General features: G+C 42.4%; 2 protein-coding genes across 2 annotated transcripts in view; both read left to right on the top strand.

Annotated features, from left to right (window-relative positions):
* The first annotated feature begins 8802 nt into the window (after positions 1-8802).
* Positions 8803-20197, top strand: part of SCAMP4 (secretory carrier membrane protein 4) — a 66775-nt gene continuing 55380 nt past the window's right edge. The window contains exon 1 of the mRNA XM_051972256.1: positions 8803-8900. The gene's annotated coding sequence lies outside the window, so the exon portion shown is untranslated. The remainder of the gene's footprint in view (positions 8901-20197) is intronic.
* Positions 8818-20197, top strand: part of ADAT3 (adenosine deaminase tRNA specific 3) — a 31701-nt gene continuing 20321 nt past the window's right edge. The window contains exon 1 of the mRNA XM_051972255.1: positions 8818-8900. The gene's annotated coding sequence lies outside the window, so the exon portion shown is untranslated. The remainder of the gene's footprint in view (positions 8901-20197) is intronic.

The raw sequence follows: 20197 nt of genomic DNA, 5'->3' as shown, positions 1-20197 counted from the left end.
CTAGATCCCCTTAGGATTTGGCGCATAGCAGGGAGTTGTGGGGATCCCTTTCTGGTGGCACAGAGGTCCTTCGTAAAGGAATTCACAAATCCGAAAAGCTAGACTGGTAAAAGAAGTTTATTATTGGCATTGGGAAGTCAGCCTTTGTTATGCATGAATAGAAAGACTGAATTCCTTAGTGGCAAGGTCCTGACAGAGAAGTAACGTTTCTAGTGGAGAAATCCTGGCAGAGAGGTTAGGGAAATAGGTGAGAATGATAAAGAGAGGGTAACGCTGAAAGAGAGTATCATTCCAGCAGGCAGAGGGTTGCTGCTATGCCAGAGAGGGCATATCAGGTCCTCTGCAAGGACTGAGCTTAAAATTGTCATTTTTATAAGGAAATCTGAGACAGACGTTTCAACTGAATGAGATTCCCTCAATGCTATCACTGCCTCCAAGCCTAGATGAGACCACTTACTGGGAATGGTTTTGAGCCAATAATAGGGGTCAATAGAAATGTTCAATTAGTCCTACCAAGATAAATCACTTTATCTTGGTTCTCTAGGGTGGGTCTCACAGAAGCAGGGTTCAAGGAGAATCTCTCCTTCAAGGAGCTTTAGAGTTTTGGGGTTCCCCTCATCATTAGTTACCTGGCCCCAGAGGATAGAACTACAATGGGAGCAAATTGTAGGAATGACAGAGGCAAATATTAGCTCCGTCCAAGGAAAAATGTATATAGCACTCTTTCTCTTCCTCTCTCCCTCCCTCCTTCCCTCTTTTCCTCCCCTCAAACCCCCTCCTCTCTCTCTCTCTCTGTATATAGATATAGATAGATATAGATATAGATATAGATATATAGATATATGGATATAAAGATATCTATATCTATATATAGCATTGTAGTTATGCACAGTTGGTTTTGTTTAATTATTTTTCTTTATTATAAAAGAAGGTTCAATTCCAGGGGTAAAATGTATTGCAAATAGATGGGGATATATTCAGAAATGACAGTAATGTAAAAACAAAATTCATTAATATCAAGAAAATTTACTTTAAAAATAAAACAAAACAAAAACAATAATAGCCATGTGTTATGGGGGAGAACTCTGAACTTGAAACAAAGGATTCTTACAAGGTGCTAAGTCAATGGAATTGATAGAGATAATGCTTATCTAGTTTAGCATGATTCAGTATGATTAATTTAATCTTACAACAAATAATGGTTTCCTAGTAATATAATGATTGGTTTATACTCAGTATAGGGCATATAAGCTAGAAGCCTCAGCCAGGGAGATTCGGAGAGATTCAGAGGGCAGAGAAGACAAGCGGGAGCTCAAGTACTTGGAACCAAGGAGAGAGAGCAATCTCTAAGAAAGCTAACCCGGCCCCAGGAAAGGAGACAATACTTTGAAAGAGACAATAAAGGATTTGATCTTTAACCCCTGGGTACTCTTGTGGTGATTACTGACTGAAACAAAGACTGCTCCCAGAGACCCCAAGGAAACCGAACCAGAGAACCTTACATTTTGGCACCTGAATGTGGGACCAAGAACCTACATCTGTGAAATTAGGGTAACTACAAGAAGGAAACTTTGTAAAGGGCTAAAATGTATTCCAGTTGAAATGGGACAGATGTTTAGAAAACAGCCTTCTTTTCTAATTCAAGGAAAATTCGTAGAGAGCATTGTCAGACTTATGAAAAACCAAGGTCCAATTGTAACTTGGAAGCAGATCATTGAACTTTTAGAAACTGTACAGTACACATCTCCTTGGTTTTCTAAGGAAAAAGAATTAGCTCTAGACAAGTGGAAATTAGTAGGAGAGCAACTATGTGAATACTACAATGATAATAGATCTGACTCAATTTCCAAAGAAATACTTTATACATATAACTTAATACAATTGGCTGTAGGAAATTATATAAGTATTAGAACAAGGAAAAAGAAGAAAGTACAGGATGGGGAGGATACTGACAAACTAGGTGAAAAGGATAAAGAATTAGACAAGAAAGGAGTTAAGTACAATTCTGAGTGTGTTACTTCACAGCAGGAGCCATTAGGGCATTCCCCATTCCCTGTCCTACCTCCCTCAAGTAACACTTCATGGGTGGAGGGAGAAAGAGGAAGGGAAGGGACAGTGACACAATCAGCACCACCTATGAAGCAGCCTATGACAAGATTACAAAAGGCACTGATTAAAGCAAAAAAAAAAATGACGGATATATCTGATTTAAAAAGAAATGCATACCCTGTTATTGAAGAGCTTGACCCTTCGGGTCAACAAAGGAGAAGATACATTCCTTTTGATCTGGAAAAAATTAAGGATTTAAAAAAGGGTTGCACTTTTTGATTTCTTTCACAGGTTAGTTGTACATTATTTCAAAATCCAATTCTTCTTGTGCAGCAAAATAACTGTATGGATATGTATACATATATTGTATTTAACATATACTTTAACATATTTAACATGTATTGGTCTAGCCTGACATCTGGAGGAAGGGGTGGGGGGAAGAAGGGGGAAAATTGGAACAAAAGGTTTTGCAATTGTCAATGCTGAAAAATTACCCATGCATATATCTTGTAAATAAACGGCTATAATAAAAAATAAATAAATAAGTATATGGGGGGGGGAAGGGTTACACTATGGGGCTACATCGTTTTATGTTAAGATGTACTAGAGAATTTGTCTTATGAAATCTTAACCCCTACTGCTTGGAAATCTATAGCAAGGACATATTTAGAACCTGGACAAAACTTGTTGTGGCTTTCTGAATATAGTGAATTATGTAGGATTCAAGCCCAATGAACTAATCAAACCAGAGTTAATATACAACTCACCTTTGACCAATTAGACAGTAAAAGTCAGTATGCAGACGCTTTATCACAGATTAATTACCCCATAGCAGCATATGAGCAAATTGCTGCTGCTGCTATAAAAGGTTGGGGTTCCCTCCCAGGAAAAGATGGAGGGGAATCCTTCACAAAAATAGATAAACGTCCCAATGAACCCTTTGCGGATTTTGTGGGATGCTTGCAGACAGCTATCACTAGAACCATTGGAGAAAATGCAGCTACAAGAATAATGATCAGACAACTGTCTAAGGAAAATGCTAATGAGGTTTGCAGAAGAATTATATGGGAATTACACAAAGATGCTCCTTTAGAGGAGATCATAAGATGCTGTGCCACAATGGGCATAAGTACATATCATACCCAGACTATGATGAACATGGGAAGACAGGGTCCCTCTTGGCAAGGGCCTTCTAGAGAAAATCGTCAATGCTTTCAATGTGGAAAAATAGGACATCTGAGAGCCCAGTGTAGATATAGAGATAGAGAAGACAGAGTGAAAGAAGACCTAAAACCTTATGCCCAAAGTGCAACCAAGGTTTCCACTGGGCCTCAGAATGTAGATTGATCCAGGGAAATGAGAGTCAGGGTCCAGCTCCAAGACCTCTGTTATGATTCTTACAAGGTACTAAGACAGTAGAATTGATCTGATCCTACAAGGAGATGTTATAGGCCAGAACTTGAAACAAGATACTAAATGGAATTGAGGAGACAATGGTTAAATCTAATTTAGCATTGATTTAATCCTACAACAAATAATGGTTTCCTAGTGATATAATGATTGATGTATACTCAGTGTACAGCATATAAGCAAGAAGCTCTCAGGGCCAGACACAGAAGCCCACTAGAAGCTCTCAGAGGAGGAGACAGATTCATTCCAACTTCTACCTTTCTGTTGCCTGGAGGCTTTGGATTCAGAGAGAGCTAGAGGCTGAAGGATAAACCTTTGGATTCGGAGACACTCAGAAGGAGTTTTTGGAACCAAGGAGAGAGATAGGCTTCTAAGAAAGCTAACCAGGCCCAAAGAAAGAGACAAGACTTGGAAGGAGAAAATAAAGGCACCCAACGTGGGGCACCAAAATGTAATGTTCTCTTCTCTAAAGTATAATATTCTCTAGGAACAGATTTCTTGGGGGACTTCTGGAGGCAGCCTTCATTTCAGTTCAGATCAATAATCACCTCAAATGGAGCCAGGAGTTAAAATCCAAATCCTTTATTGTCTCCTCCAAAATAGTCTGGTTAGCTTTCTTAGAGGCCTATCTCTCTCCTTGGTTCCAAGAACTCTTGCCACTAGAGTCTTTTGCCTCTGCCAGCTTTAGCCTCTTGCTTTCTTTCCAAATCCTGGCTTCTCAATCTCCCCAACTTACTCCTGGCTGAGGCTCCAAGAGCTTCTAGTGAGCTTGTCCTTTTATATGCTCTTTTAGAAGTGTGAACTCAAAGGTTGACTCCTCCTCCGAGAGAGTGGGATGGTGGATTCCTGATTTGTGAATCTCCTCTAGTGCCTATCAATTCCAGTGACTTAGCACCTTGTAAGAATCATAACAGAACTCAAACAAAAAACAGGTGGGGCATGATGGCAGCCGAGTTTACACCCAGAGAGTCTTTAGAAGTTCAGGACTCTGATATGATCAATCAGCAGAGAAGCAATCTGATAGAAGAAAGGGATTACATGATCAATCAGCCAAAAAGCAATCAAATGGAGAAAGGGATTACAATTGGAGAGAATATAGGCTTTTTAACCCAACAGAAGGGCAGTATCCAGTGCAAGCAGCTCCAATGTAATTATCAAGTGATGAGGAGAGATTTAGAAAGGGGTAAATAGAAGGGACTAAATAGGTTAACTGCGTGGGAGAAAGGGTTTGCTTGTATTTCTTCAGATGGAGAAGGAATAAGATGGGTGCCAATGAGCCATATTTGCCTTGTCCATCAGAGAGAGACAGAAAAAGAGAAAAAAAACCTCAAAACAAAGGAAAAGACCTAAGAAACATCTGACACTGAAAGAGCATGGCTGATAATGAGACTGTTACAGAACTTCAAAACCCACAGGAATCATTGGATTTCCTGAGGAAAAAAATTGTTAAGACTGTTACAGAATTTTCCAACCAGCAGGAATCATTGGATTTCCCTGATACATAATGAAACTATTGCAGGACTTGAAAATTTGCAGGAATCATTGAATTCCCTGACACATGAAGTAATGGACAATATATTGGTTTTGGACTTATGGACCATGTATAGTTCCTCATGTTGATTCAAGTTATTTGTTAAATTACTACTAGCTTGTGTTACTATGTGCTTATGTAATTTATGTAATTATGTGTAATACCTCCCATGTTGGTTTATACTCAATGTAGAGCATATAAGGAGCCTCAGCCTGGATTCATTTGGAGAGATTCACAGAGCCAGAGAAGACAAGTGCACTAGAAGCTCTAGGAGCCAAGGAGGCAGAAATTCATTTCACCTTTAGTCAAGCTTCTGGTGGCTGACATTGCTTCCTGCACTTCCCCCACTAAGACCAAGGCCAGATTGAATAGTTCTCCAGAAAACTGCCTAGCTTCAGGCAAAGAGATAATAAAAGATTTGGACTTTAACACCTGGCTGTTTTCATGGTGATTACTCACCTGGAAAGAAGACTGTTCCCAGAGACCCCAAGAAAACCGAACAAGAGAACATTACAGCTATGTAGCAGTAAAATGGGTTTCCTTAGGAGCCAGTGACTTTCCCATTACAGGTGATCTTCAAAGAGAGGCTGGGGATGTTATAGAGGCCCAGGTAGGATGATATGCCCTCTGAGAGTATTTCTAGCTACAAGGTTCTGTGAAGTTATAGGAAAGTCGATTTTGGTTCAATTCAAGGAATGTCTTCCTAGGGATCAGAGATGTTTCTTCTTGAAATCTCTTCATCCATATGTTTTACTTAAAGGCAGAGAGAAATCATTGGCCTTAAAGTCAGGAGAATTTGGGTTCAGACTCCTTACACACACTAATTGTGTGGTTCTGGGAGAGTCTCTTTATCTCTTGGGAAGACTAAGTTTCAATGAAGGTGCTGAGCTAAGTTTATGTAGAAGGAATTTCCCATACTAAGAAATCACAGGGTCCTGTGGTTTTCCTGTGCTTTGGACTTGGGATCTCACAGAGTTGAAAGGAACCTTAGAAATCTCCTACTCCAATCCCTTCATTTTTTTTTTTCCCACTCAAATTTTTTATTCTCCAGAAAGTTGCTCCAAATAATGTAATTTTAAATAAGTGAATATTTTCTTCATGAAAGCTTTACTGAATATAATGTTAGATTTTTATGAATACTAATAACTTGAAAATACTCAAAATATGATTAAGTTGGGGCAACTAGGTGGTGCAGTGGATAGAGCACCAGCCCTGATATCAAGAGGATCTGAGTTCAAATCTGACCTCAGACACTCAATACTTCTAGCTGTGTGACCCTGGGCAAGTCACTTAATCCCAATTGCCTCAGGGGAAAATGATTAAGTTACTTGTAAATTATTTAAATATTAATTATAATATATTATAAATTATAAATAAATATTAATGATAAAACAAACTACAAATAACTTGAAAATACTTTACTCAAATTATGATTTACTTATAAATTATTTAAATGTTAATCATAAAATGTACTCTACTATTGGACGTTTTCTTCAGTTCCTAACAAAACTTCATTTGCATGTGACCAAGAAAGTTCAATAAGCATTTATTAAGTACCTACTATGTGCAAGGCACTAAAATAAAGATGAAACTAGCAGTTGAGAACCATTTGCAACCTGGCCTAGATGTACTATCAGAAAAGTGCCCTCTGTACTTCATTTTTTGACAACACGACCTATTTTATTCACCTGTAGTTAAGAATTTGTGTAAAAAAGTAAAATTTTCTCCGTTTTTCTAAAATGCACACTGTCAAGATCAGGCTAATTTACATTTCTTTACAAATTTAAAAAGAATCAAGCAAAACAAACGGTCTTACAGTTTTTAGCTATGTGATCCTCTCCTCCCCAAAGTGAATGACCTTAAGACTTATTCATTTCATCAGTGGAGATGTGGCAAGCAGCATCTTTCTCTATAGGCAGCTAGGTGGTGCCCTAGTGCATAGAGCACTGGGCCTGGAGTCAGGAGGTCTGGTCAAGAGTTCAAATGTGACCTCAGACACTAGCTGTGTGACCCAGGGCAAGTCACTTTACACTGTTTGCCTCAGTTTTCTATCTGCAAAATGAGCTGGAGAAGTAAATGGCAAACCACTCCAGCAAGTAAACACCAAATGGGGCCACCAAGAGTTGGACACCTAAATAAATCTTCCTCCATAATCATCTTTCTTTATAGTCTCTTCTGTGATTAGAATTTTTTCGTTCATTTGTCCAATACAATTTTGGCTGTCATCAGTATCCACTGACTCAGATTTTAACTTCATTCCTCTCTGTATTCTTTCTCACAATCTCTCAGGATGCCAGTCTAGTTCCGATTCTTGGTTTCTCCCACCCCCTAAAGCCAAGCTGGTGTTCGTTGTTGTTCAGTGGTGTCTGACACTTGGTTACCCCATTTGTAGTCTCCTTAGTAAAGTGGTTTACTAATTTTTTTCTCCAGCTCATTTGACGGGTGGGAAACTGAGGCACAGAGGTTAAGTGACTTGCCCAAAGTAACGCTGCTAATAAGTGTCTGAGAAGATGAGCTTTTCTGACTCCGGCTCAGTATTCTCTCTAGTGGACCACCTCGCTGCAAGCGGTTGCTAGGGCCTGTCAATTTCACATCTGCATCATCTCTGGAATACAATGTACTTCTCCCTGACTCCGCCCCTGCTCTGGTGTATCCGCTATCACCAAACCCCTGGATTCCTGCAATAACCTGTGCTTTGGGGCTGCGTGGCTGAGTCTCTCTGGTCAGCCCAAAGTCATTTCCCTAAAGCAAAGATACTATCATGTATTATCACTTCATTGATCAAATACAAAGTTTCCATAACCCAGCTTTAGCTTTCCAGTCTTCCCCCGACCATGGATGTACTCTTGTATGCAGTGACACTGTTCTCCTGGATATACCACCATGTCTTGACTTCTTGCATTCTCTCTGGTTCTCCTCCATGCGAGGAAAGCTCTCCATCCTCAGGCTCTACCTAAAATTACACTTTCTCCTGGAAGCCTTTTCCTAAACCGACATACTTCAGGTGTGTTCCCTCTTATTACTCATTTATTCTGTATATGGTCGGTCTGTTTGTTTCCTTCATTGGACTGAGTTCTTTGGCATCAGGGACTATTTTTTTGCCTCTTTTGCATACTAAGTGCTTAGACTAAATCACGGCACATAGTAGGGGCTTAATACTTCTTGCCTTACCGAGTTGGTCCTGTTACTAAAGCTACCTCTAAGGTTAAAAGGTCTGCTTTGTGTATCTTATACATCGCTATTTTTTTATGTCGTCCCTCCCTGCCATTAGACTGTAAGCTCCTTGAAGGCATGGGTGTGCGTGCGTTGATTTTTGTATCTCCAGGGCTTAGCACAGCACCTGACACATAGTAGTCCTCAATAAATGCTTGCTGATTAATACTAATACTAATACCAAGCGTAGCACCTAGAGTTTAGAAAAAGTAGTCCCTTCATGAACAAGTGTTGAAAGGAATGGAACAGCATTTTTTGATAGGTAATAAGCTCCCCATCCACTGGAGGTATTCAAAGGCAGGATAGATGACTTTCGGCTGCAGGGAAAGTAATGGACCAGTCCCCGACCGAGACACCACGAGGAGGCAGACCGCCAAGCACTAGAGGAACCCCACCCCACCATCCTCCCCTCCCTCGACTGCCCCTTAACCGCCTTCCAGAAACGCCACGCCCCCGTCACGAGAGCAAAGAACCGCCTGAGGGGGCGGGAACTCAGCTAGGGCACTTGGAAGTTGTAGTCCGGCACGGTCTCCGTAGGTCTACATCTGATCCCGCGGAACTACGACTCCCGTCGTGCCCTGCGGCCTCGGAGAAGAGCGCTCGAGGTGGGGGGGGAGGAGAAGGAGAGCAGGCAGCCGGCGAGCTTACTGCCTGTTGCTAAGCCTCGAAGGAAGCTCTGTGCTCCGGCTGCACTCAGGTAAGGTCGAGGAAAACCTCTGTCCGGCGGGCTGTGGTGGGGCGTAGGTTCAATGCAGCCGCGAGGTTGGGCTGCGAGAACGGGCCACGCCCCCTCTGCCTTACGGCTTGGCCCCTCCTGGGCCTGGGCCTGGGTCCTGGCCTGGAGGGTCTTGGGATAGAAGGGAGGGGGTGGAGGGGAGAGGGGGAAAGGGAGAGTGGGAGAGACGAAGGAGGGGAACGACAAGAGGTTGGAGAGGAAGGGGAGGGAAAGAGAGGCAAACGGAAACGGGAGGAGAGAAAAGGGAGGGAAGAAGGAAAGAGGAAGAAGGGAGGAAGCAGGGGATGAATCAGGGATGGAGAGGGGGAGGGGAGGAAAAAAGGAAGAGAAAGGGGTGGGGAAGGGTGGGGAGGGAGGAGGGGCAGAAAGAAAAGGTGAAACTCCTTCCGGAGCCGGGTGGCCGGCTGGGAGTACACGTGGTCGGGGGGCTGGGCTGGGCTCCAGTGGGGCTGGGCTGCCGGTGGGATTTTTGAGATTGAGAGTAGGCATTTTCCCAAGGGAACCACATGGGAAGGAGGTATAGCATTCTTCCCTCTTGGTGTCTCTGAAGATTTCTCCTCCCCACTGGCTGTGAGCCCCTCTTTGCTTATTTCCCACCATCTTCCCCAATGACAGCTGCAGGTGAGCTACTTCCGCCTCCCTGGAGGAAGAAGTCCTGTTCAGGTAGTGTTTGGACTAACTTGAGATGCTCTTATCTCGTTAGAACCATGAATGAATGAAAGAAAAAGCATTTACAAAGTGTTTTCAATTATTGTATCATTAAATATTTTATAATATGATATGTAACATGATATTTTAATATATTAGACAGTCAAACCTGTGCATGCTGAGCTATTTTGCCAAGCACTAGAAAAGCAAAGAAAAAACACAACCAGTGTTTTGCCCTAAAGAAGCATACATTCACTCTTTCCTTGGTTTATTCAAATTTTATTTAGTTATTTTAACATTTTTTAAAAACTTTGAGTTCCAAAACTCCCTTACCCCCTCGTTGAGAAGTCAAGCAATTCAATATAGGTTATAATTGTAAAGTTATGCAAAACATTTCCATAATAATCATATTGTAAAAGAAAACATAAGACCAAAAAAAAAAAAACCTTCAAGAACAATAAAGTAAAAATGTATACTTAGTCTGTATTTAGACAACATGAGTTGATTTTCTGGGTGCAGATAGCATTTTTCTTAAGTAGAAGCTTACATTCTTATGGGAGAGATTGTTCAGTTGTCTTAAGTCTCTTTGAAACCCCATTTGGGATTTTCTTGGTAGAGGTACTGATGTGGTTTGTCATTCCCTTCTCTGGTTCATTTGACAGATGAGGAAACTGAGGCAAACAGCAAAAGTGACTTGCCCAGAGTCACACAGCTAGTAGTAAATGTCTGAGGCTGGATTTGAATTCAGGGGAAAAAAAAATCAGTCTTCCTGATTCCAAGCCCAGTGCTCTATCCACTCCTAGCTGCCAGCTTGTATATAATTAGGTGCAGACAGCCTGTTATCTCAGGAGACTTTGGCAGATTCTCTGTGTAAAATGATTTTTAAGGTATGGATTTGCCAGCAAAATGTTGGAAATGGAGAGAAAGAGGGAGGAGGGGGTGTAGCCCCTTCAGGGGGAGGGAGTCAGTGCATGATTCGAACACTCTTGCTGAGGGCCTGGAACAGAGTCTGGTGCGCAGGAGGAGGAACATGGAGGCCTGGCTTGAAGCTAGAGGAAGAACACGCTGGGGATACACTTAGAGGCAGGACGTGGACGGACAGTAGGGGACAGATAGGTGGTACCATGGACTGACCTAGGATGGAGACGGGCCAGACGCCCAGTGGGTGGGCAGATGCAAAGATCACCTTTTTGAATCCCCCCAGTCACGCCCCCCCACAGCTGTGGGCTCTTGTAGGTTCTACGTTCAGTGGAAGGGTTTTGTTGTTTTTTCTTTTTTGTTGTTGGCAGTACAAGGATGTAGAACACCAGTGTTTTGGGGTGGAGGGGAGACAGTACTGTACAGTAAAGTTTATATAGATGGGTTGGATTTGAATGTAGAATTTTTTATTTAAAGCCAAATTTGTGTAATGCAAAATTATGTAAAATGGGAACTGTGCAGAATGCAGGAAAACCATTGTAGAAGGGAAGACTCCAGCAGCAGCTGGGGTAGGGGCAACAGGGTCTCTGGAGAAGATGGGGTTTGAACTGATGCTTGCAGGAAGGCAAGGAAGCTGAAGACGAGGGAATGTATTCCAGCTTATAGGGAATAAATGGTGCAAAGTATGTTTCTTCATCTGCAAAGTGAAAACTTTTTCTTGTTTGGGTTTCTGATTTCTATGGGCAGACTTGCCCATCCAGATGGCCTTGGTTCTTCAGCTTTGAGTGTCTAGGCCTTTTTAACCTTGGATGCTTAGTTCCAGGTCACTGGGTCTTTGTGCCTTGGACCAGACTTGAACCCTAGGCTAGTAAAAACTTTTTGTAGATGGATATTTAGATAAAGCCGAAATCCTGGGGAGAGCAATAAAAACCAGACATTCCCTGACTTCCAGTAGCTTATTTTCCAATGGGATGAGACTTGGTGGAAAGCAGGTAAAAAGGTGGGGGCTGCAGCTCCCAAAGTAAAGTAGAGGAGAGAACTCTCATCAGAATCCTCTGGCTGCACTGTTTCTTGATGCTATTGAGATGTTTGTAGGCCATTGTAAACTATAAAAAGTAAGAGAATTGTTGTGAAGGGTTTTATCTGTGTAGCCTTCCTAATTGTCACATTTATGTTGGAACAAAGGAGATGCTCCCATCATGAAAATACTAGAATGGCATAAGATTGGGTGGATGGCCCAAGCTTCTGGAGCACCAGTACCCACAAATTTAAAAAAGACTCAGAGCCTGTGGTCTGGGAATTTGGTTTTTTTAAATATTTTGATAACTTTGAATATAATTTGTTTTCTTTTTAATTCTGTTTATTTTATGCCTTTAAAAACACAATTCCAAAAAGCCCATAGACTTAAACAGGCTGACACATAAAAGGTTATGAATCCCCAATCTAGAGGAAAGATCCCAAGACATTGGGCTGGAGTTTATGGGCAAGAATCCCAGGATAGCCAGGTGTGTGAGTGGGAAAGAGAACCTCACTGATGAGATTACAGATTAGTTGATATGTAAGTATGTATGTTATTCTCACCTCCCTCTCACCATGTTAACTGTGGGCTTTATGAGGATGGGAGCTGGGATTTAACTTTGTCTCTTCTGCATAGATTCACCATATTGTATTTGCTTAATTGGTGTGGGTAAGGTGGATGTAAGAGCAGTGAAATGGAACATTTCATTTGCATTACTAGGCAGTGAGTTCACTGTCACTGGTGAGCTTCCAGTGGAGGTTGAAGGATTGTCTTTCCTCCTTTAGAAGATGTTTCTTTTGCAGGGTGGGAGGCAGAATCATTTGTGATTTAAGGGATATCCAGGCCAAGCCCGTCGTTTACACAAGTAAAACAGGCCCTCGGAGGTTAGGGGACTGCTCAGGTAGTAAGCCTTAGAGAGGTGGTCTAATCCCTGAACCATTTAAGCTGGAACAGACTTGAAGTCACCTAGATCAACCCTTTATTTAAAGAAGGCCCAGGGAGGCACCCAGCTGGGACTCCAGCCAGCCCTCTTTCCACTCTGGAGCTACCTCAGGCTAAATGACTCACCCATAGCCTCCCTCTTCTGTATCTCAACTGCGAACCAGTGATTCAGCTTGCAGGCTGATGAAATTAAGCAAAACTAAGTAGCCTGCATGGTACAAGGTCTTCTGGTTTCAGAATTAGCTGAAAATACAGGAACACGGAAGCATACCAACATGGGGGTGCAGAGACAGCTATGCTGGTAAACGGGTGAATTGGTGCAATAGGTAGGGAAGGCAGATGGGAACAGGCACAAGGAGCTGGCTCACCAGGTGGTTTTCTGACTAATTAAAACACACATGCAGAGCATCGTTAGGCTATATTCTTCTGACTTGTCTCTCTCCAGGTCTGCAGTTGTGTTCCTAACTAATATTTTGGCTAGTATCCCCTTGACACAGGGCATGGAGGGGAGGATGGGAGGTGGAGAAGGAGGCAGCTGCTTCCACCCCCTGAAGGTGAGTTTTCTCAGGCAGTGTGGCCTAATGCAAAGTGCCCTGAACTGGGAGTCACATGGGAGTTCTTTATTATTTCTTGGGAGGGAGCAAAGCTAGTGCAAACTATATTTGTCAGAATAAAGATGCTGGTTATATTCCCCTGGGAGCCTGAAAGGAAAGGGGGAAGAAGGGGAGCACTGCACTTTTAAATCCCCCATTATTTTTCTACTTACCTGCAGGAAACTGAATCAGGATATCTCGTATGTCTCTTATAATGCTTGTTTATTTTTATTTTAAGTTGAGGGGAGAAATTAACATTCTGCTGAAGACAAATAAGGGTGTTTTTGTGTTTTGAGTTGGATACAGTGGCTGCTTTCATGGAGGCTAGGGCTGCTTTTGTGTACCAGGAGAATCATGTGGTAGGGAGTAGATGGTATTCCATCTCTTCCCATCAGCTAGAGAGAAACTTGGATTTCAGACCAAGCCCTGTTCCTGGCACAAGTAGCAATAGCCAATTTTACCATTTCTGAGGCAGGGTAGAAGGGTGGGTGGAGGGCTGGGGTTAGGAAGACCTGAGCCTTGAGTACCTTAAGAGGCCTATAAGTTAAAGATTCATTGTCCTGGTGAAAGAGTTTCTGCAGTGGGAAAAAAAAATCAGGAAAAAATATTGTAGGTGGTATAGATTATAGAGATCACTATGAAAATATAACAATAGCTAACATTTATATGATACTTTAATACTTGTAGAGTGTTTTGCAAATTTCATCACATTCCAGCCCAGTGAACACCCTTTGAGGTGGATGCTGTTATGATGCTTGTTTTACAAGATGCAAAAACTGAGGCTGGTGAAGGACTGAGATAGGATTCAGACTTGGGTCTTTGGGACTCAAGTCCAGCATCCTGTTTGCTGTGCCTCCTAGCAACCTGGATGAATTACAGCAATTAAGCCTTTCTTGTGTTTTCATTAGTTTACAAAGTTTGGAGATGATATACCCAACTTGGGAGTTTTCAGTCCACAGGTAGGCTTTTCCAGACCCAACGGTGAGGGGAGAATCAGAAGCACTTAATTAGCTCATTTTAATTTTTAACATCTTTCTAAGTAGAGGCAGTAGAAACACTCAAAGGTCCATTTTGACTCTATATGAAAAATTGCCTAATAATTAAGAGTCCCTCTGTAACAAAATGAGCTGCTTTGTTGGATGTGATGCTGAAGCTGAATGGTGATCTGCTCCGGTAACATTTCTAGGTCTGCATTTCCTTTTCTCTTAAATGGAAAGGTTGGAGGCTCCTTTCCAGCTACCAATCCTGCAATTCTGTGTTCCTCCCAAGTTCTTTTATTGAAGATTTTTTTTTCTTTTTGAAAAATCTTATTATTTTTATTCATACCTTTTTTTTGGGAGGGGGGAGGGGGGCTTTGTTTGGTTTTGAGATTGGAGGTAGCTCCATAGAGAGAAAGTTGACAGTTCCAGTTAGTTGCTCAGTAATAAATTTGTGGGAACAGAGTATGGACCACAATATAGCATTTTCATGCTTTCTGTTGATGTTTGCTTGCATTTTGTTTTCCTTTTTAGGTTTTTTTTCTTTCTAGATCTGATTTTTATTATGTAGCAAGATAGTGGTATAAATATGTATACATATATTGGATTTAACATATTTTAACCTATTTAACATGTATTGGACTATCTGCCATCTGTGGCAGGGGGTGGAGGGAAGGAGAGAAAAATTTGGAACAGAAAGTTTTGCAAGGGTCAGTTTTGAAAAATTACCTATTCATATGTTTTGTAAATAAAAAGCTTTAATTAAAAAAAAAGTGTTGAGCCTCAAACCCTATTTGTTTACATCCTCAGTTACTTATTAGATGTGTGACCCTGTTTGCCTCAGTTTCTTAACCTGTAAAATAGGGATCATAACACCACCTATTTTAGAAAGTTGTTGTGAGGAAAAAATGAGCTATTTGTAAAGTACTTAGCGTGGTGGTTGGTATATAGTAGGCACTCAATAAATACTTATTCTTTTCTCTCTCCTTTTCTTTTTACATTCATTTCTGAATCTGCCCCTCTACTCATTGAGCTATCTTTAGTAATAAAGATTGAAAATAAAAAAGGAGAAAAATCAATTCAACAAAACCAGTGAGTTCATCTTCTGTGTCTAACAGCACCTGCAGTAGTCTATGCTCAGCATCCTTCACCTCTGCTGAGAGGGAGGGATTGTCTCAGCTGCTCCCAGCACTCTCTTGCTCCTTGGAACAGGAAGTTGTAACTCAAAGGTTTTCAAAGAAGGGCTCAGTGACTACCAGTGGTATGCAGGGGTCTCTTTTTAGCAATAGGTCAAACTTGTTTTAAAATAGTATTTTAGATCGGAAAGGGACTGTAGAGAGCACTAGATGCCAGCTCTGAGGACCCTTTTAGCTCTGAGATTTTGTGAAAAGTTAGAAGTTTATTCATTGGGACAATGTGTTGTACTCCGCAGTCATGTTGCATCAGAGATGGAGGCCCCGCATGCTTACTGACATTCAGTTCAAGCTCCTTTCTTTCCTTGTGAGGCCTTCCAAAATAGGGTCCTTGCTCCCTTTCTGACCTGATTTCATAGTGTTCCTTCCTTGTCTCCTACACTCGAGACCCACTAGCCAGGCTCTTCCCCAAATGCCCTCTCTGGGCTTTAGTCCTGTTGGTCCCCAAGCCGCTGCCTCCTTACCTCTGTCACTTTCCTTCCTAGTCTATAAAGCCCAACTCAGAAGCCCCCACCCTGCCTGACTCCCCTAGGCAGTGATAGTTTTCCTCTCATTAATATTTTCTGCTTTATTGCCACCTAGAGCATCTCGAGAGTAGGAACTTTGTTTTCCTCTTCAGTTCCCCAGCACTCAGCACAGGGAAAGGCACATAGTAGGTGCTTAGTGTTTCTTGAATTGAATTGGACTCTTATAGAATTCACAAGTGTAACGCTGCAGTGTAAAGCTCCTTATGGAGAGGCCACACAGTGTAAGGGAAGGAGTTGGGGTCTGAGTCAGCTTAAGTTCTGCCTCGGGCACATGTTGACTGTGTGTGATTCTGGGCAAGTCACTGCACCTTTAAGGAAACCCATCCCCCCATTGCAGACTGGTAGCTGTCCTGCAATTTATAGTCTTAGACAATAAAAAAAAAGTTAAAATATTTCCCTTTTTTTCCTTTCTTGTGGTTTTTCCCTTTTGTTCTGACTTTTCTCTCCCAACATGACTCATAAAGAAATGTGTATTAAAAATTAATGTACATGTATAACTAGGGAAAAAAAAGAAAACAATGTAAAAAATTTTTTTAAATTTTTTAATCTTAGAATGTTGCTTCTGGGGAGGGAGATGGTGAAGTCCATGATACCAATTAATATTTGTTTAGACCAAAACTAAGTTTGTGTCTTCTTTCTGTGTTAGACTCTGATTCATTAGAGCACTTAGCCTGCCTTATCTAATCTCAATGTCTCCCCCATTTAAATATAGAAGAGAATGGAGTAAGACTCAAATATGGTGATTTAACATCTACAGATTAATAGATGAATTTTGGAAACCAGTATTGGTTCTTTTTTTATGAAATGTATTTGTACTTTGGACATTTTTTCCCCCAAAGTGATTAAGTATGATGAGGGCTCACAGACACATACTGTGAAATATCTTATAATCGTCATAGAGCTTCACTCAGGGGGTCAGATTTCCAGTCTTTGCTGACTTGAGGCCAGCTTTCTCATAAGGAAGTACAGCATTTCAGAGATGGAAAGGCCTCATCCAGCCCCTTCCTGGAAAAAAAAAAAAAATCCCTTCTCCTCTCCCTGTATAATGTAGGAGTTATTCAGCCCATGTTGGGCCTCTCCCAGTGAGAGGCCACATGCTGCCTCTCACTGCCCTCCACTGCTCTGTTCTATAATTGGAAAAATTTTTTCAACATCCAGCTGAATTTTGCCTCTTTACAACTTTCATCCCTAACTCCTTGTTTTGCCCGTTGGGTTCACGCAGGACAAGTCTGAGTAATCCCACATCCACGGGACCCTGTTGGAGATGCTTGACGGCAGCTGTCGGAGTCTCCCTGAGTGTTCTCTAGTCCATTCTAAGTTTCAAGCATTGCTTCCATGGTGTGGGTTCAGTCCCCTTCTCCATCTTAGCTACTCTTCTCTGCCTCCCCCGCCCCCAACCTCCCCATGCCCAGAGCTGACCACTTGTGGTCTGACCCATGCATAGGACGGGGGAAGCGGCACCTTAGGGCAGCCCAACATGGCTTAGGCCTCCATGGCTGCCTGCCTTCCAGATCTCTGTCCGGCAAACTGCTCTCTGACCCTCCTATATTTTATGTCTGTGCAGTCAGTTTTCTGTCTGAAGCTTTATATTTGTCCTTGTGAAATTGTATCTGATTCAAACTTCTTATTCCAGCCTGCCCAGACCATTGTGGTCCCCAGCCAGGTTCCCTACCTGCTAGGTCCGTCTTAATAGATTTGATGTGCTTGTCACTGGAACAGGAGTTCTTCACCTTTGGCCTGTCCTAGGCCTGACAGTCAGTCTGGTGAGCCTAAGGACCCTTTGAAAAACAAAGCTTATTAAATAGAAAAAAATTTGCAAAGGAAACCAGCTCTACTGAAACAGTAATCAAAATACAGTTTTTTTTGGGGGGGAAAAAAGCACCGACCCTAGGTGAAGAACCCTGAAAATCAACTAATAAAAATATTGAACAGCCTTGAACCAAACACAGATCCTCAATGCTCAGTCTCCCCCAGCATGCTTTGAAGTTGATGGGAATCCATTAAATGATTATTCTTTGGATATAGCCAGTTCAGAATTCTTCTAACGTCAGACTGTAATCATTGAACTCACACTTCTTCATCTAGTCCATAAGGATAGCACAGAAGAATTTTAGCATCTGTTTTGCTTAAAGTCTTAACCATATATACTGGGCTCTTTTCAACAGTGAGGTGATTCAGGACAATTCCAATAGATTTGTGATGGAAAGAGCCAGCTGTATCCAGAAAGAGTCATGGAGACTGAATATGGATCACAGCATATTATTGTCACCTTTCTTGTTGTTTGCTTGTTTGTTTTTTTCTTTCTCATCTTTTTCCCTTTTGATCTGATTTTTCCTATGCAGTATGGTAAATGTGGAACTATGTTTAGAAGGACTGCACATGTTTAAATTTGGAACACAAGGTTTTGCTGAAAACTGTCTTTACATGTATTTTGAAAAAATAAAAAAAAAACCCTATTATTATTTTTTAAAAGTCTCAACCATATAACCTAGCATTACTCTGAGCTACCAATTTAGTAACCCTATCAAAAAAGGAAATACAATAAGCCTAGCATGACCTGTTCTTAGTAGAGCTGTGCTGGCTTTTTTTGATCCTTGCTTCCTTTTTTTATTTTTAGATGGGATGTTTGCCAACTCTCTCTCTAATAAGACAGTAGAATTTTGCCAGGAAATCAAGCTTAAGATTGCTGGTTTACAATTCAATTCTCTTCTATTTTTTGGAAAATTATGCCCTTTTTCATCCCAGGGATACCTCCCTATTTTCTTCCCAGTTGCAGAGGTCACTGGCACTGGTTCAGTTGTCAAAGCCGCCAATTCTTTCAGGGTCCAGGGATGCAGTTTACCTGGGGCTGGCTGATTCAAACTCAACACAAACAGCAAGTAACAAGGGGCTGTCACAGGACCTCCTCACTTATTTGAATATCAACTCCCTACTAGTCACTTAGATTCTGTCCTCTCCAGTCCAGGGTTTATTCTTATCCGCAGAGAAACCAGATCTAAAATAGGAATTGAGCCTCCTTGCCTTCTCTCCCTTGCTCGTTAGTTATCCTTACTGTTGTTCCATCTGTCCTGAGCAGCCGGCCTCTCCCTGCCTTGGACCTTCTCTTTTCCTTCCGGAGCAGGAAAAGCCACTTTCTGTTGCCCTCATTGTCCTTGCTGGCACCTTTTGAGCTTTGTCATCTCCAGCATTATTCCGAAAGGTGTCTGCCCTGGTTGCATTAGGACAGGCGGAGGGACTCGGATGTGACTGTGATTAAAAAACTGGTTCTGACTACTCTGGGATCACGTTTAGAGCTGGAAGGGACCTTATAGCCCTTTGAGTCCCATCTCTCCCTTTACAGATGAAGAAGCTGAGCCCAGGGCCAAATAGCTAAAAAATAACTGGGGTGGACTTGAATCCGGTGCCCTGTCCATGATTCCATGCTGCCTCCTAGGAGGACCAAAGGACTCAGCGAGGACCCAGGCTGTCTTGTTTCTGTGCATTCTGGGCAGGGCGGGGCTCGCATCTGCCGGCCACTTGCCTGGGAGCTGACAGCTGGCGGAGGCCCTCCTTCCTGCTCCAGGACAGCTGCCCGTGCTCATTCTGGGAATCCTAGCCACCAGGACCAGGCGGGGGCCCGCCCTCGGGACAAGTCCGGAGTCAGCACTTGTAGAACCGTGGAGCCGCCTCCTGGGCTGGGCCAGGCAGCTGAGAACTGAAGCCAGTCTCCCCCTCTGCCTCCTTGGCTTAAACAGTTAGCCGCCAACATTCAGTAGTATTGTTCAGTAGTGCTGATACCGAATTAAAGTAAGTGGTTGTTCACCCTTAGCAGGCAGCCCTGTCAGCTCTAGGTCAAGTATTGCTATCTCTTTCCCACTGAACAGATGGAATAACAGAGGCCCAGGGAGTCGATGAATTATTCGCTCATAATCAGCAAGACAAAACGTCCAGATCTTTCGACTCTTGACCAATGGCCTTTCCCAGGGCACCAAACAGCCTTTAATTTTTATAACAACTAGTCTCATTTCTTTAACTCACAGGTGTTTAACCTGAACTTGCTTTTTAATGTTTTTGTTCTATTTTGGTACAATTGATTTCCTTTATAATCCTATATGTTTTACTTTATGCATTTAAAAGCATGAGAAGGGCTCCATAAGCCTCATCAGACTGACTGCCCAAGGGGTCCAGGACAAGGTGGGGAAGGCCTTGTGGGGGTTGGCGAAGCTCCTTTCTGTGGACAGCGGCATTCACCCTATTTTACAGAGGAGCCCAGCGGCTGGAGAGCAGGGCCGTCACAAGAAGGCCACGCCCCCTCACAGGCTGTCGGGCTATTTTTCCCATGAGCCTAGCTGAGGGCCCACAGGCACCGCCAGGCTGGAGGATGTGGAAGAGCTTGGCTGGTGCTGGTTCTCAGTGGTTGAAGGGTCAAACATGGAGTAAAGTCTCAGGGGCTTTAACAGCCA

Source organism: Antechinus flavipes, chromosome 1 (assembly GCF_016432865.1).
Source record: "Antechinus flavipes isolate AdamAnt ecotype Samford, QLD, Australia chromosome 1, AdamAnt_v2, whole genome shotgun sequence".
In the NCBI taxonomy this organism is placed as follows: domain Eukaryota; kingdom Metazoa; phylum Chordata; class Mammalia; order Dasyuromorphia; family Dasyuridae; genus Antechinus; species Antechinus flavipes.
Note: the sequence above shows the minus strand (reverse complement) of the source record. Positions and strands in the feature narration are given on the sequence as shown.